This window comes from Xenopus laevis, chromosome 3L (genome assembly GCF_017654675.1).
Source record: "Xenopus laevis strain J_2021 chromosome 3L, Xenopus_laevis_v10.1, whole genome shotgun sequence".
In the NCBI taxonomy this organism is placed as follows: domain Eukaryota; kingdom Metazoa; phylum Chordata; class Amphibia; order Anura; family Pipidae; genus Xenopus; species Xenopus laevis.
The window spans coordinates 73767184-73781606 of record NC_054375.1 but is presented as its reverse complement, the minus strand read 5'-3'; positions in this window follow the sequence as shown (position 1 = coordinate 73781606).

Sequence of the window (14423 nt, the reverse complement as noted above, 5' to 3'; positions counted from 1 at the left end):
CTCTCCCATTGAGTTATATACAGCCTCGGTAGGTCTGAGGTGTCGGATTTTTGGAATCTGACTTTTTGCAGCATCTGGGTTTAATTAACCCTGAAATATTCAAGGGTTTTTTTCCACTAAAAAAATGTTTGGCATTTTTTTTAAATAACCTCCTTAATGTTTATATTTAATGACAGCTATTTGTCATGGCCGGCACCCGATACCAGAACAAATGCCAAGCACCCTGGTCTCGGCTCGGCTTCACCAGTAGTGTGACCACCGTTGGGCTTTGGTAGGAGCCCTCAGCTTACTTGGGTGCCACCTGGACTTAACGAGGGGTGCAAGGCGAGATGTTCTGGCTGGCGAAGGGGCACGGCTGTTTAGCAGAGTCTTTAGGCCAAAGGTCACGGTACAAAAGGTCAAGGCAAGCGGATGGTCAGACAGGCTGGGTCGAGGCAGGCAGATAGCAAGAATCGTCAAACAGGCAAAAAGGGTCAAAACCGGGTGATCAATCGAGGGGTTAAACTGAAGAGTAGTCGTAAGCAGGCAAGGTCAGGATCCAGAAATCAGAATAGTCAAAATAGCCAGGAAGGGGTCAAAACAGGAATCAGACAGGTTCAGAAGGAATCAGACCAATAGCACAAGGCTCAGGAGCACCAGGAATACAATCCTATCACGGGCAATGCATAAAGTAAAACTGTACCTTTAAATACATTTGAATTTCGCGCCATTGCGCGCTGACGTAATCACGCTGCGCGCACACTAGGAAGCCGGCACACAGAGGGAAGAGGAGCGGCGTGGCGGGCGTCCCCGCCAATGGCGCGGCGGGCTTCCCCGCAGCACCACTAGACAACCAGGGTCAGGTAATTTTATTACACTATTTTTGTGCTAATGGATTTTTTTGATTTGGAAAATTTGTATATTTATTTTATGCATATCCATCCAATCAGTTCTGAACAGGGCTACTTTAAGTTTCTTAGCTGCCTGACAAGACGGCAAAGAAGCCCCCATAGAAATCATCAAAACCAGTGCTTGCTTAATTATGCAGTCTCAGGGTCTGACCCAAGAGAATATGAAGAAACACAATAAAATGCTCTGACTATTTGCACACAGAATTTACCAATATTAAGGGGGGTATTTAACAAGGGTCGAATTTTGAGGGGTTAAAACCCTCGAATTTGACCAATATTGAATGATTTAGAGCTAAAATAAGCGTTGGATCAATTGAATAAAAATCGTTTGATCGAATGATTAAATCGTTCGAATCTAACGATTCGAACAATTTTCAGCGATCGATCGAGGGATTTTTATTTGATGCCAAAAACGTAGAAAATGCTTGTAGAATGTCCCCATAGCCTTATAATGCAATTCGGTAGGTTTAACTTGGCGAAGTATTGAATTCAAAGGATTTTTAAAGAGACGGTACTTAGACTATCAAACGGTCGAATAGTCAAACGTTATTTTATTCGAATCGTTCGAATCGAAGTCCAATTTGATGGTCGAAGTAGCCTATTGGAGTCGAAGGGGCCGATTCATCAAGAGTCGAATATCGAGGGTTAATTAACCCTCGATATTCGACTGGGAACTAAAATCGTTCGACTTCGAATATCGAAGTCGAACGATTTTGCGCAAATCCTGCGATCGATCAATCGAAGGATTTTTCGTTCGATCGAACGATTAAATCTTTCGAATCGAACGATTCGAAGGATTTTAATCCAACGATCGAAGGAAAATCCTTCGATCAAAAAATCACAGGCAAGCCTATGGGGACCTTCCCCATAGGCTAACATTGACTTCGGTAGGTTTTATCTACCGAAGTAGGTGGTCGAAGTATTTTTTAAAGAGACAGTACTTCGATTATCGAATGGTCGAATAGTCGAACGATTTTTACTTCGAATCGTTCGAATCGTTCGAATTCGATCGTATTCGATCGAATTCGATCGAATTTAACCAATTCGATGGTCGAAGTACCCAAAAAATACTTCGAAACTCGAAGTTTTTTACATTCGAATTCTTCACTCGAATTTTGTAAATCTGCCCCGAAGTATCCAAAAATTTACTTCAATATTCGAACTTTTTGAAATTCGAATATTCACCCGAGGCTTAGTAAATCTGCCCCTAAATGTCATAGACATTTTGTCTGGTTGTTTATTTAACTGTTAGTGATTGTTTAAGAACCATTGGTGCACAACACAGTGGATGTTCTCAATATATTTGATGGTCTGCACTATCATTGAGAAAGGACCAAAACATTGGACATTGGTACAACACAATAAATACTTGTTGTTTTACATGAGAGTGCTGGTTCCTTGAATAAATGTGTATATATATATATATATATATATATATATATATATATATATATATATAATATATATATATATATATATATATATATTCTAATAACCCATACAAAAACAGGATCAAAATATAAAACTATATAGTGAAACTACACACATTTTTAACCTATTCATAGAATAAAAACAGCAATTAGCAAAGTACAAACGAATTACAAAGAAACATCCCATAGCCTAATGTTGAACCATATGTATAGCTAACATTAGTAACCATATTTTGTCCTCAAAAAGATGAACAGAGAAGCAGAAAGCCCAAGCTCCAACAGGTACAGTAAATGTAATAGATATCTGCTGCAACAAGTATTATTCTTATACTGCTTTCATAATACTTCACACATTTGAGGTGCATATTTCTAACCCTAGCACCAAATAAATAAGACATTTTCTAAATATAATCAATTAAAAATTTTGTAACATTTCTGAAATAATCAAATTACTCTTCAAATCCCCCCTTTCAGCAACTGTTTCTCTTTATGAGGGAGTCGGAAGTCTGATTTCTGATTTATTTATGGTTATTTCAGAAATTATACAAATGTTTTAATTGATTATATTTATAAAAGTTTCTTATTTCAGCGTAATGAAGCTTATATTAAATTTGAATTTCCCTGATAGTTCACCTTTAAATTGACTGAGCACTGCAGTGACTCTTTGTTACCCACCTCTCCGGCATGGCTGCTTGCAGTCTTTGTAGGTATTGGATAAGCTCCCCTCACAATCTAATGTCTTTTTTTTTTGGTATTATCTTTCTTCCAGTATTCTTCTGTAGCTCCCACTATAGTCTGCCTTTCTAAACACCATGTAACATTTATAGAAACAACAGAGATGGCAAGTCATTCTTCGGCTTGATATCAAAGGCAAGGGGCCTGCATCTTTATGTGTGAGCCTTCCCTACCATTTCGGTGAATACTGTATGGTGATGTTTAGCCATACATCCAAAGGAATGGGAGCACCGCACGAGATTTGTGAGTGAAAAAGTCCAGACGAGAACCAAGAATGTGGCAATAATATGTTTAAAAGCATGTTTCCTTTAAATAAGGTTGATCTCTCTCTCTCCCTCTCTTTCTCTCTCTCTCTTTCTCTCTCTCTCTTTCTCTGTGTTTTGGCACAGTTAACTGATAAAACCAACAACATGCTATTTAAAAAGATAGTTGATATCACTGTAAGGAAATTTATTACAACTTGTTTGAAAATATTTTGTTTATAAAAATACTTGGACTTGAAAAATAGAGATTAAAGTTCACACACTGACAATTTCAAATGGCTTTAAGCAAATTCATGGATGAAAATACAGTGCCCAATTAGTGCTCTGCCACTCTGAGATTAAATTGGTAGGTACGTATATGTCAGATTTTGTAACAAATAATGAGGATCATCAAATTCATCTCTTTAAAAAGACATTTGCTGCCAAATTCAGATAGTGGCAAATTATTTTTTCATAGCAGTAAGGCAAGAACATTACTGTCTCACATATCAAAAATAGATTCACTTTGAGTTCCCATAACTCAAAGGAAATATGAACTGTCATTTGATGATTCTGCTAATTTTCAGTAGATTATAACCAATATAGACAAGATATTTTGCCCAGGTAATTCTTATTAAATGACCACCAGTAGTGCTTCATTCAGTCATTATATTCTAAAATGATGTTTTAATGCTGAACTACTAAATAAATCTTTTCTGCGAGTACTAGAGTCGATGTAGACTCAATTCTATACTGAAAAGAAGATGTGTATGCTTATTCTTATGGTAAAGTAAATACACAGACTGTTTTGTCACTGAAAAGAGTTGAAAAAAATCATCTATCAAATTCTTTAATGGATGTGTAATAATTTGACAAGATTTCCAATACATTGCTCCCTTATTCTACTTCTTGTGAATTAATCTAATTGATGTAATTATATGCTATGAGGATGGAAGAGTATATCGAGTTGTATCCATTTCATACACCTCAAATTAAAAAAATAAAAAAATATTAAGGATTATATAGCAGTGATAAAAGGGAAAATATAACAAACTGGTAGTATTATAACTGATCCACATAAAATTGTAAAAATGCATTTGAAGCATATGAGAGGGACCTTCCTGAAAAAAGTGCATTTGGACCAGTCTCTGGGTGAGCTTTGTAGTAAGTGTGAATTTCAGGAACCTTGTATTTGCTCACTTTCTGAAAAGGCCAGTGCAGGTGGTGGGACTGATAAGTCACTGTGGAGAGGGTCCTGATAATTCAGAAGTTTTGGTTCAATGTGTGAAGAACTTGCTTGGCGGTCTAGAGGGGGTGCAATGGAGATGCTTGCTACAACCAGCTCCTGCGATGTAGTGCACTGTTCTTCCGGGTTCGTGTGCTTGGCTTTCTCCAATATATTTTGGAGCGCTGCGTAAAGTCATCGCGCAATGGCACCAAGTTCAAATATTTAAAGGGCTCCCTGCCTAAATTGGATTGCCCAACATAAAGGTCTCATTCTTAGTTCCTGAGTGCGATTTTGAGTGTTACTAATCTGTTCTTGACCCTGCCTGTCCCTGACCCTGTCTAGTCCGCTGACTATTTTGACCTTTGCTTGTATTGACTACACTTTTGGATTCTGCTTTGTGTCTAGAACTTTCTCCTTGGTTCTCTCACGCTAAGACCTGGTGGCACTCGAGCAGCAGAGGGCTCTTCCCGAAACCAAAGGGGGTTGTTATAGGTGCAAAAGTGAGCCGCGACAGGGACCTTGGAGCTAGTTCTGGGTTTTGGAACTCTCTTACACTATGGATGGGATTTGGTTAGATTTTCCAAATCAGGCAGGGGTGGGGAATGCAATTGACAGAAAAAACAAAGCTTGGTGCATAATAACATGATTAAGAAAAATATCACAGTTGCGATGTTTTACCACACTTTTAATGAATCACCACAAAAGCAAAAATTTATTTCAGTTTTTTTTAACCATATTTCTAAACAAAATTTGACCAGTGGTCCCCTGCTCTCTCAAGTATATAATGACTGAATTATCTGAGTTAAAATTCTGATACCAGAAGATAGAACCTTACTGCAAGAAAAAGATAATGTTTGTGACATTGTATTTACTATCTTTTGCTACTTCTGCAAAACATGGGGAACCACAGAGTAAATCACACCTTGTTATATAACTCCAGAGTTTTCCTTTGTCGTCCAATGCAACCAAGTTATTACTTTTATTATCCCAAATGTACAAGAGCAGAAAAAGCTAGCATATGATTGGTTGTACAGGATTTCTGTTTCAACCTATTTTACATACAAAATAAATGTTTATGTTTGGTTTATAAAAGCGATTCTGGCAGATATAATTTACATGTTGTTATATAAAGCTAATAAATATGAAGAGACACTCAAAAGAACAATTTCTAAAGCTTAACTGGCTATTATTCAAGTTCAATTTACAAAACTGATGGCTTCAAAGAAGATGGTGCACTCTTTTATGGTGTTTAAAAAAATACAAGTTGGAGAAACAAAGTGAATTTATATTACCAGAACTTCTAGTTCTGTGGAGGCAGCACCATAGAATTTACGAAGGTATTGGAAGCGGCTAAATAATAAGAGACATATAGGACCTTATCAATCATGCACAAAATCAGAATCTATTTTGATTCTACAAAGATTAAAAGGACTAAGCATTTCTGTGAGGGCTACTCACCCTGGTGGTCTAGTGGGCTTGCGGGGACGCCCCCCACGCTCTCAGCCGGGATGCCTGCCACACTCTTGGCGGGGACGCCCAACATGCCAGTCTTCCTCCTCTCATGTGCCGGATCTCTAGTGCGCGTGCGGCGCGCCTCTGCTAGAATTAAAGGTGCGAAATTCAAACGCCTTAAAAGGGGAATCAGTGTGTGTAATCCTTGCCGTTATAGGATCTTTTCTCTGTGAGTTTCCTGGTGCCTCTGTGCTGAAAAGCTTCTGATATCTGATACTTGTTGTGACCCCTGCCTGTTTTTGACGATTCTGACTTCTGTAATCCTGACTCTGCCTGGTAACCAATTCTCCTGTATCCATATCCCTTCTGATTGATCTCCTGGTTTGACCCTTGCCTGCATGACTCCGTTTGTACTCTGCCTGCCCTGACCCGGCCTGATTTGACTACGCCTTGTACTGTGACCTTCTGCCCAAAAGACTTTGCATTACCGTCGTGCCCCTTTGCTCGTTCAGAACCTTTCGCTTGGCACCTCTATTAATAAGACCTGGCGGCATACGATTAGATGAGGGCTCCTCCCGAGGTGAAAGGCGGTAGTTAAAGGTGGAAGCAAGAGCCGAGAACAGGGTGCTTATCATTGGTTCTGAATTTAGGGTGCCGACCGTGACAATTTCAGTCAGCTATTGCACATGCATTCTTGCGTTAGTTGGATATTGCATGTTCTTTTATTCTGCCATAACAGGAAAGAAAATATTATATTAAAACAAGATATTCCATATAAATTTGTTTTGGTCCATATGTGTGTTATTATATCCTGTTATCTAGTCTAATGATTCAGAAATGCATAATTTTTGTTATTTTTATGTTAACTGCAAATTTTCCTTATTAGTGCAGTATTTTTCCCCAAACTGTTATTGCTCACACAATTTTGCAATTAATGTAATCTGCTACATTTGAATATGCATATCAATATTAAAATACATTTACATTCCACTTACTTTTAATCAGAATATTTAAACAAATATAAGGTCAAAACAAGCACTATGTCTCTGGAGACTAATTTACTAGGCAGTCCTAGTTAAGAATCATCTAATAACCTCATAAAGAAATAATTAGAACACTTAATTGGACAAATTAGGGAAATGTAATTAACAATAACACAGACAATTACTTGATATTTTCTAAGTGCTACTTCTACAGTGAAAGGATTTATGTTAAATAATAAATTCTAGTCATGTGGATAAGTGAATCAAATTTGTTTGTCATATTAAGAAGGCCAAGTAGCAATTCAGATGGTAAAGAGACTTCTTGGCTCTTGTAATTTTTCACTGCCAATTGCCAAGGATAGGCATAATGCCAACAAAATCCCACAGCAAGCAAAGGAGGATTAACAAATCATGTAGCAGAGTTCAGACATTAAAGGAAACCTGACATCAAAAATTTAAAAAAGGCTTATTTAGTATTCAGAATGTAACTAACCTTTGTTCCTACATTAGATGTAACATCAACTGTATGGGTTACAAAATATCATACATACATATATATATTTTCTCCACCAAAAATTTAAAACATTTCTCAAATAGACAAATTGGATTTTCTTTTTTTAACACCTTTGTTTTTTATTTAAAGAGTTTTTGTCAACTCAAAGAAAAGCTTACATACATAACAAATATTAAAATAAGATAAAAGCATGTGGGAACACACAGTACATGATACACAAAGCTACAGAGATGAATGTGCATCGATGCTGCATAGTAACTGTTGAGGAGAGTTGTTTTTGCTGGAGATATTATAAATACAGTATAAGCAAGTACTAGTAGACATCTGATACACATATCAAATATGTCGTCCCAGTTTTTCTGGAATTCGTTTGATTTCCCTATTGATTTATGATTTCTCAAAGAAGCCTTGTTTTTTTACTCTGTCTATAGTTTCTATGATACCAGGAGGTTTGTTTTGTTTCCAGTTTTTCTCTACAGTAAATCCACTAGCAATTAAGGCATGTGCTGCTAAAATTCTCTTGGTGTTGGATTAGATCCATATAGATATTTAGTAAGGCTAAGTGGGAGAGAGTGCAAAATGTATCCCTGTGATCTTGATAATGAGACCACAGATATCTTACCAAAATCGTGTTATGGATCTACAAGTCCACAAAATGTGAAATAAGTAGGCTTGGGGGTCTGCATGCCTTCAGCAATTTGAACAATATGGAGGCAAATTCTGGCAACCCGAGTATGATATTAATAGGAGCTTTCTAGCTTGTTTTACATGATTAATACATTAGGTAGCTTTGTTAGACCACATGAATGCCTGTTACCATTGTGACAATGATTAGTTTTCATGTGATAAATCTTTTTCTGACTGAATTGAATATGGCCTATAAATTCAGACCATACTTACCATACGTACCAAATATGGAGAGGTTTAAAATGGTGGGGAATATATTAATGGTTTTAACATGTTAGACCATAACGCATCTCTCATCGTGACTTTACCAATAGTGTTATTTTCTATTACAATCAACAGTTTTTGGGAATTATTTAACCAAAGTGATTTTGATTGCTCTGAATCACAGGCTCTAACATATTTCTCTGAATATGGGACAGCCGAATTGTTGCTGTGTGCCAACAATAAAAACACTTTTATCTTCAATAAACAATTTGAGTGCGGTTTCTCCAACTTGAAGCTTGATTAACTTACCAAACCCTGCACCCAGGCGTCAGAAGATCAACTTTTTTCGTGAGTGCCAATATCCTAAACTATATATATATATATATATACTATATATTTAGTTATGGCTCTATTTAAATGGAAATTTTTGGTAGCACATTTGGATTCATTCATTTTATAGTAGGATAGCTCTGAAAAGGTCTGTAATATATTTTTTTAATGGCAATGAAGAGGTAACAAGCAGCACATTGTCAGCAAAATGGACAATTTTGTTGCGATGGATAATCCAATAAAGGGCAAGATTCAATTCAGTGTGAAAAAATAATCTCATGGTTAATCACGTGAAAACTCATGTATAAGATTTAATTCAAGGTGAAAAAACTTTTCTTTAAATTCAGTTCCAGTTTTTTTCCCATAGACTTCAATAAAGTTTTCATGTGATAAACAGGGAAATATGTTTTTTTGAATTGAATTGCATCTCAAATTGAATCTCGTCAATGAGTTTTCACCTGATAAACCTTTTTTCTTACTGAATTCAAATGTTTGCAGTTATACTTCGATAAAGTCGAGTTTTTGGAGCTCCAATCTTATGATATGAATTGACCAATTTTGTTGCAGTGCTTTTTCACTCCGACTTTTTCAAGAAAAAATATTGAAAAAATGAGTTTACTTCATGGAAGGGAGTATATTAGAGGACATTATAGACAAATAGCAGGGGATTAGGTAGGGAAACTCCACACTGAGTGAGGTTCAATCAGACAAACAGCACAGATGAAATAGTGGCCCCACTAATCCGCGTATAATGTCAATATAAGGCAGGTTCAGTAGGCTAATTATAGGAAAGCCATATTCCTCTGTTCCGAAAAGAAAGAATGCTATATAGTGTAATAACTTCTCTAAGTGCTGTTAAATACAGGGTTAAAACTACTCACAAGGGAGCTCCGGTTCAAGCATTTACTATAGAGATGTTCCTGTCTGCAGTTATCCTATTCTTGGCGCATTCCCTGTAATTAGAATCGCAATATATCACTATATTGCAATTCAATACCATCTGGCTCTTGTTATAAAGGGCCCTGCCGTTGTCAACACTCACCGGAACGGTGAATGTTATATCTCAAAAGTGTATGTTCCAGTAGTCTCAATGGAGCGGTTCTCACATTCGGATTCACTGATTGCGGTCCTTCCTGTGTGGCTGGTGGGCCTCTCCAGTGCTTCCGGTATGTATGTATAACTTTATTTGTAAAGCGCTATTAAGGAGCCGCAGCGCTGTACAGTGCATAAAAGTACAATACAGATGCAGCCACTTTGGTTTGTCTGTTTGACACAGAATAACTAAACACAGATATCCCATTTATCTCATTTAACACAGAAAACTGTGACACAACATCCCATCTAATTAAAGCATTCACCATTGTGAACAATGGTGCTTTGGTATGCTAATGAAAAGGTTAAATGCATTAAATGAGTTAAGATAACTTTAGATAACACAGTTTCTTCAATTAACTCTGAGTCATGACGCATTTAACTCACAAATCCAAGTGGCTTCATCTGTATATGTAAAAGTATACATGGGGGAGACAAATCACATAATAAATATATACAGAATGATAGGACAAAGAGCTTGAGTGCTATGTGGTAAGAGACATGGTGGGAAGGAGGTCCTTGCCCAGTAGAGCTTACAGTGGTATGGTGGCAGACGCTACTGCTCCAAACTTTAGCATGGTCGGGTGCTTGTTTTGGATCATTCTTTACACATATAATAAATCTTCATAAGGCTTTATGGTTTTTTTGTGTAAAATAGTATTTTATTTAGTAATTAACAGCCCAACATGTTCCATATACTTGATACTTCATCATGGGCATTATCCATATTGCATTCCCGTACTCTTTATCTAGTCTATCCAATTTGCAATTAATTGACATAACTGATTGATTTACAACGGCAGTTTATGCAAAAAAAAAGTTAAAAATTATACTCATTTTTTCTCATAATAAATTATTCATGTTAAAATTACAAAGTTTAATAGCATTTAATCATTTAAAAACATTTCAGATCTATTTCAATATTTAGGCCATTTGCGGTCAGTGCTTTTCTATTCAGAAAGTTTCCTCTCTGGAGATATCCTGTACCATATTACAGCCCACCAGTGGGCTTTTTTTGGATTAATTCTATGAAATAGCAGGGGACCTTTTTATCCATAAAGAGGATCACCACACCAGAGGTCACCCCTTCAGACTAGAAGAAAAGAACTTTCATTTGAAGCAGCGTAGGTGGTTTTCACAGTCAGGACAGCGAGGTTGTGGAATGTACTGCCGGGTGATGTTGTGATGGCTGATTCAGTTAATGCCTTTAAGAAAGGCTTGGATGATTTCTTGGACAGACATAATATCAAAGGCTATTGTGATACTAAACTCTTGTTAGTATAGATATGAGTATATACAATTGATGTGATGGTATGTTGGGGTGTGTGTATGGATGCTGGGTTTCATTTGGGTTGTTGAACTTGATGGACTTGATGAACTTGATGTCTTTTTTCAACCCGATTTAACTATGTAACTATATGTAACTTTGTTTTAATAAAAATTTTTGAATAACTAGAGTTTTAGTAAATAACCTGATCAGAGTGGTGAGTTAGTGTTGTAAGGATTCACATGATATAAGCCAGGTGTCACCATGTCATAATATCATGCAGAGTAGTAATTATAGCTTCCATTTTGTAGTGGGCAGTGTATGTTTTAACATGATGGATCTCCGTTGGTGATTCTAATTAGGCAAGAATAATACATGTGATATTTAACTGATATTAAATGAATCCTAGTTAGGAATTTTTTTTAAAAAATATAAGGGTCTTTACCACACATTTTGCCACTCTGTGATTTCATCACACTTTAACCCTGTACCCAGCAGAGGGAGGTTTGATATTTATTATGGGGATGAATGTCAGAAGCATTGCAAGGTCATTAAAAATAAGCAACTGTATTAACTCCATGTGGACATTGCACAATAGGTCAAAAAAATTGTGGCTGGTATGCCATTTTCACACCACATACACTGCATCTAACATCTGCCCCAATATCTGCCAATATTTACAGAGTGACAGCAATTGAGAAATGGTATATATGGGTTCAGTCGTAATGCATGGATAAAATGTATTGCTAGGCAAGAGCCACTGGAGCTTAAAGTCTTAAACATACATTTCTGGGACCTTTATTGGTCATTGGCTGATAAATGGCAAATTGCCTCCCAGCTGTCAAATGAGGAAATCAGTTAAATTGTACTCATCCCTAACGGTGGCCTTAATTCCAAAAACACAACAATGTTTATTGTAAACAAATCAGAGGTGCTTATTTCCTAAACACAGTTTAATAAAAAAAATATAGTAAGCAATTGGAATCTTTATCAAACATTTATATTTATTGATATAGCACTTTTTAATTTATGTAGCACTTCAAAGAAACACTGAGCTTTTCAATAATTTTATAGCAAACAGGGGACTTAAACCACAGTTGTTAGGAGAAAAAATAAAAAGTAGATACTACCAAGTAAAATACTGTATTTTTTCAAATATCTCTATAAAAGACCTACCTTCTACCACACAATGGGCCAGATTAAATTCAGGGAGAAAAAAGGTTTATCACATGAAAAATCATAGACGAGATTGAATTTGTGAAGGGGTGTCGGAATATATCTGGATGTCATCAGCATATAGGTAATATTTAAGGCCAAATGAAAATATAAGGTCTCCTAAAAAGTGAGTGTACAAGGCGAACAACAGAGGACCGAGTACACAACCCTGAGGCACACCGACACTAAGATGAATGGGATGAGAAGATTTGATACCAATTGAATTGATACCAATTGAATAGAGAATTTGCATTAGAACAGAGTAGTCAACAATATCAAAAGCAGGATATAAGTCCAGGAGAATGTCAATAGAGTAATGTCTCTTGGCCTTGGCAGTCTGAAGATCATTTGCAACTCTACATAAGGCAGTGTCAGTGGTGTGTGCAGGTCAAAAGAACGTGACAAAATATTCTCTTGTATGGTTTTCACAGAAAAAAAAGTCCCAGTCAAGCGAGAATCACATTGTTCCATTCATTTAAATTAGGCTAATGTAGGGAATGAATGCAAACTCTTGCACTTATCCCTGAAAGGGCACAGGCATAGATCCTGTGTCTGTGTGCTGTAAGCTGTTAACTAGCACCCAGCTGTTCAGTGATCTCAGTGCAGCAGGAAGTGACACAGCAGCTAGTGAGTGGCTGGCAGGAAGAGGAAGTCACAGATCCTGGCAGAAGAAAAAAGCCTGGCAGAAAAAAATGGGGTGGACAGAGAGAGAGAGACCAGAGAGCTGCCGGCAGGCCCAGAGAGCTGAGAGGTTTCACCAAAAGCAGACATTTGAATCACGCTGGCACAGGTAAGCCAGATACTGTGCCTGGAGGGACAGAGTGTGTGAAAGGAATCCAGACTGGAGTAGCAACTAGCCAGAGATTCCTTTCTGAGCATCCAAAGGGGCTGTTAGTAGCACTGTATGTCTGAATGTGCTGGACTCGCCACTCGCCTAAAGAGAACTCTGTAAAACATCCGAAGAGTATTTGAAGTGAGTATCCTGTTTAAAGGGACAGTAGCGCTTGAAGATATTAATGTAATTTAAGAGGAAATTAAATGCCACTGAGGAAAATTCCTCATAGTCAAATCGGATACATAATGGAAAGATTGGTAGATGATCCTAATGTGCTGTTAAAGACATGTAGAACAAATAAAAAACAATATACCCCAACACATATATCTAATTGAAGAAATGTACTTAAAAGATCCCACACATTAATCCATTTCAATCCAATGGACTCATTTAGGGCTAGTCCACACGGGGAGATAGCGACGCGTTTGCGGTCGCGGCGACAAAGCGCCGCGACAGTCGCCGCGACCGGCGCAGGCGACAGTTTTGTATGGGCGCCTATGTAAAAACGCCTGTGCTAACCACACGAGGCGATGCGCTTTTCAACAGTCGCCTGAAAATGCCTCGCCAGCAGTTGATGTATTTTGTGCTCCAACATGAAGTTGAGAAATGTATGCTGAGCTAGGGCCAACTATAGGAATAAGGATATGGAAGTGTGTTTTGATGATTTGGTTAGGGTTGGAAGCTATGACATTATTACTAGTATAGTGGTATGCTATGCATTGGAAAAGATAGAAAGTGATGATATTATAATCTCTGGCTAGAAAGATACAGAGATTTGGGTGCAATGGTTTTATGGGGATAGAAAAGGCAGAACAGGCAATATCCGACACAATAATGGTAGCCAGAAAAGTGTCTGAGTTGTAATTAAAAGGAAAGTGAAAGAGGACTGAATTATAAATTTAGAGATGTTTTGTGGTACTTTCAAAGTAACAATGGCACCAAATCCAATTAAAGTAGATACGTTAATTCCTTGGCTAAGCAGTTTTCATGATAGAGTAGCTGCCAAATGTATTAATTAATTATATAAAATAATTATTAAAGTTAGCATTTAACAATCCCAAGGCAATTATCCATAATGTTGGAAAGGAAATGTATCTGGGTAGAATTGTGAGCCATTCATAGAGCACCCAATAGGAGGTTCCGTGATATTCACATTAGGGATGGTACTTAAAAAAGAGACAGGTAAACTTTGAGTAATACAAAATTTATTATACCCTGTGGGCAGATCTGTTAATGTGTAGTGCCATATCAGTCATTTGATTAAGCTTTTGTGTAAGTGAAAACAAACAGCAAGGCTGCAAAAAATGGGCAAATTCCAT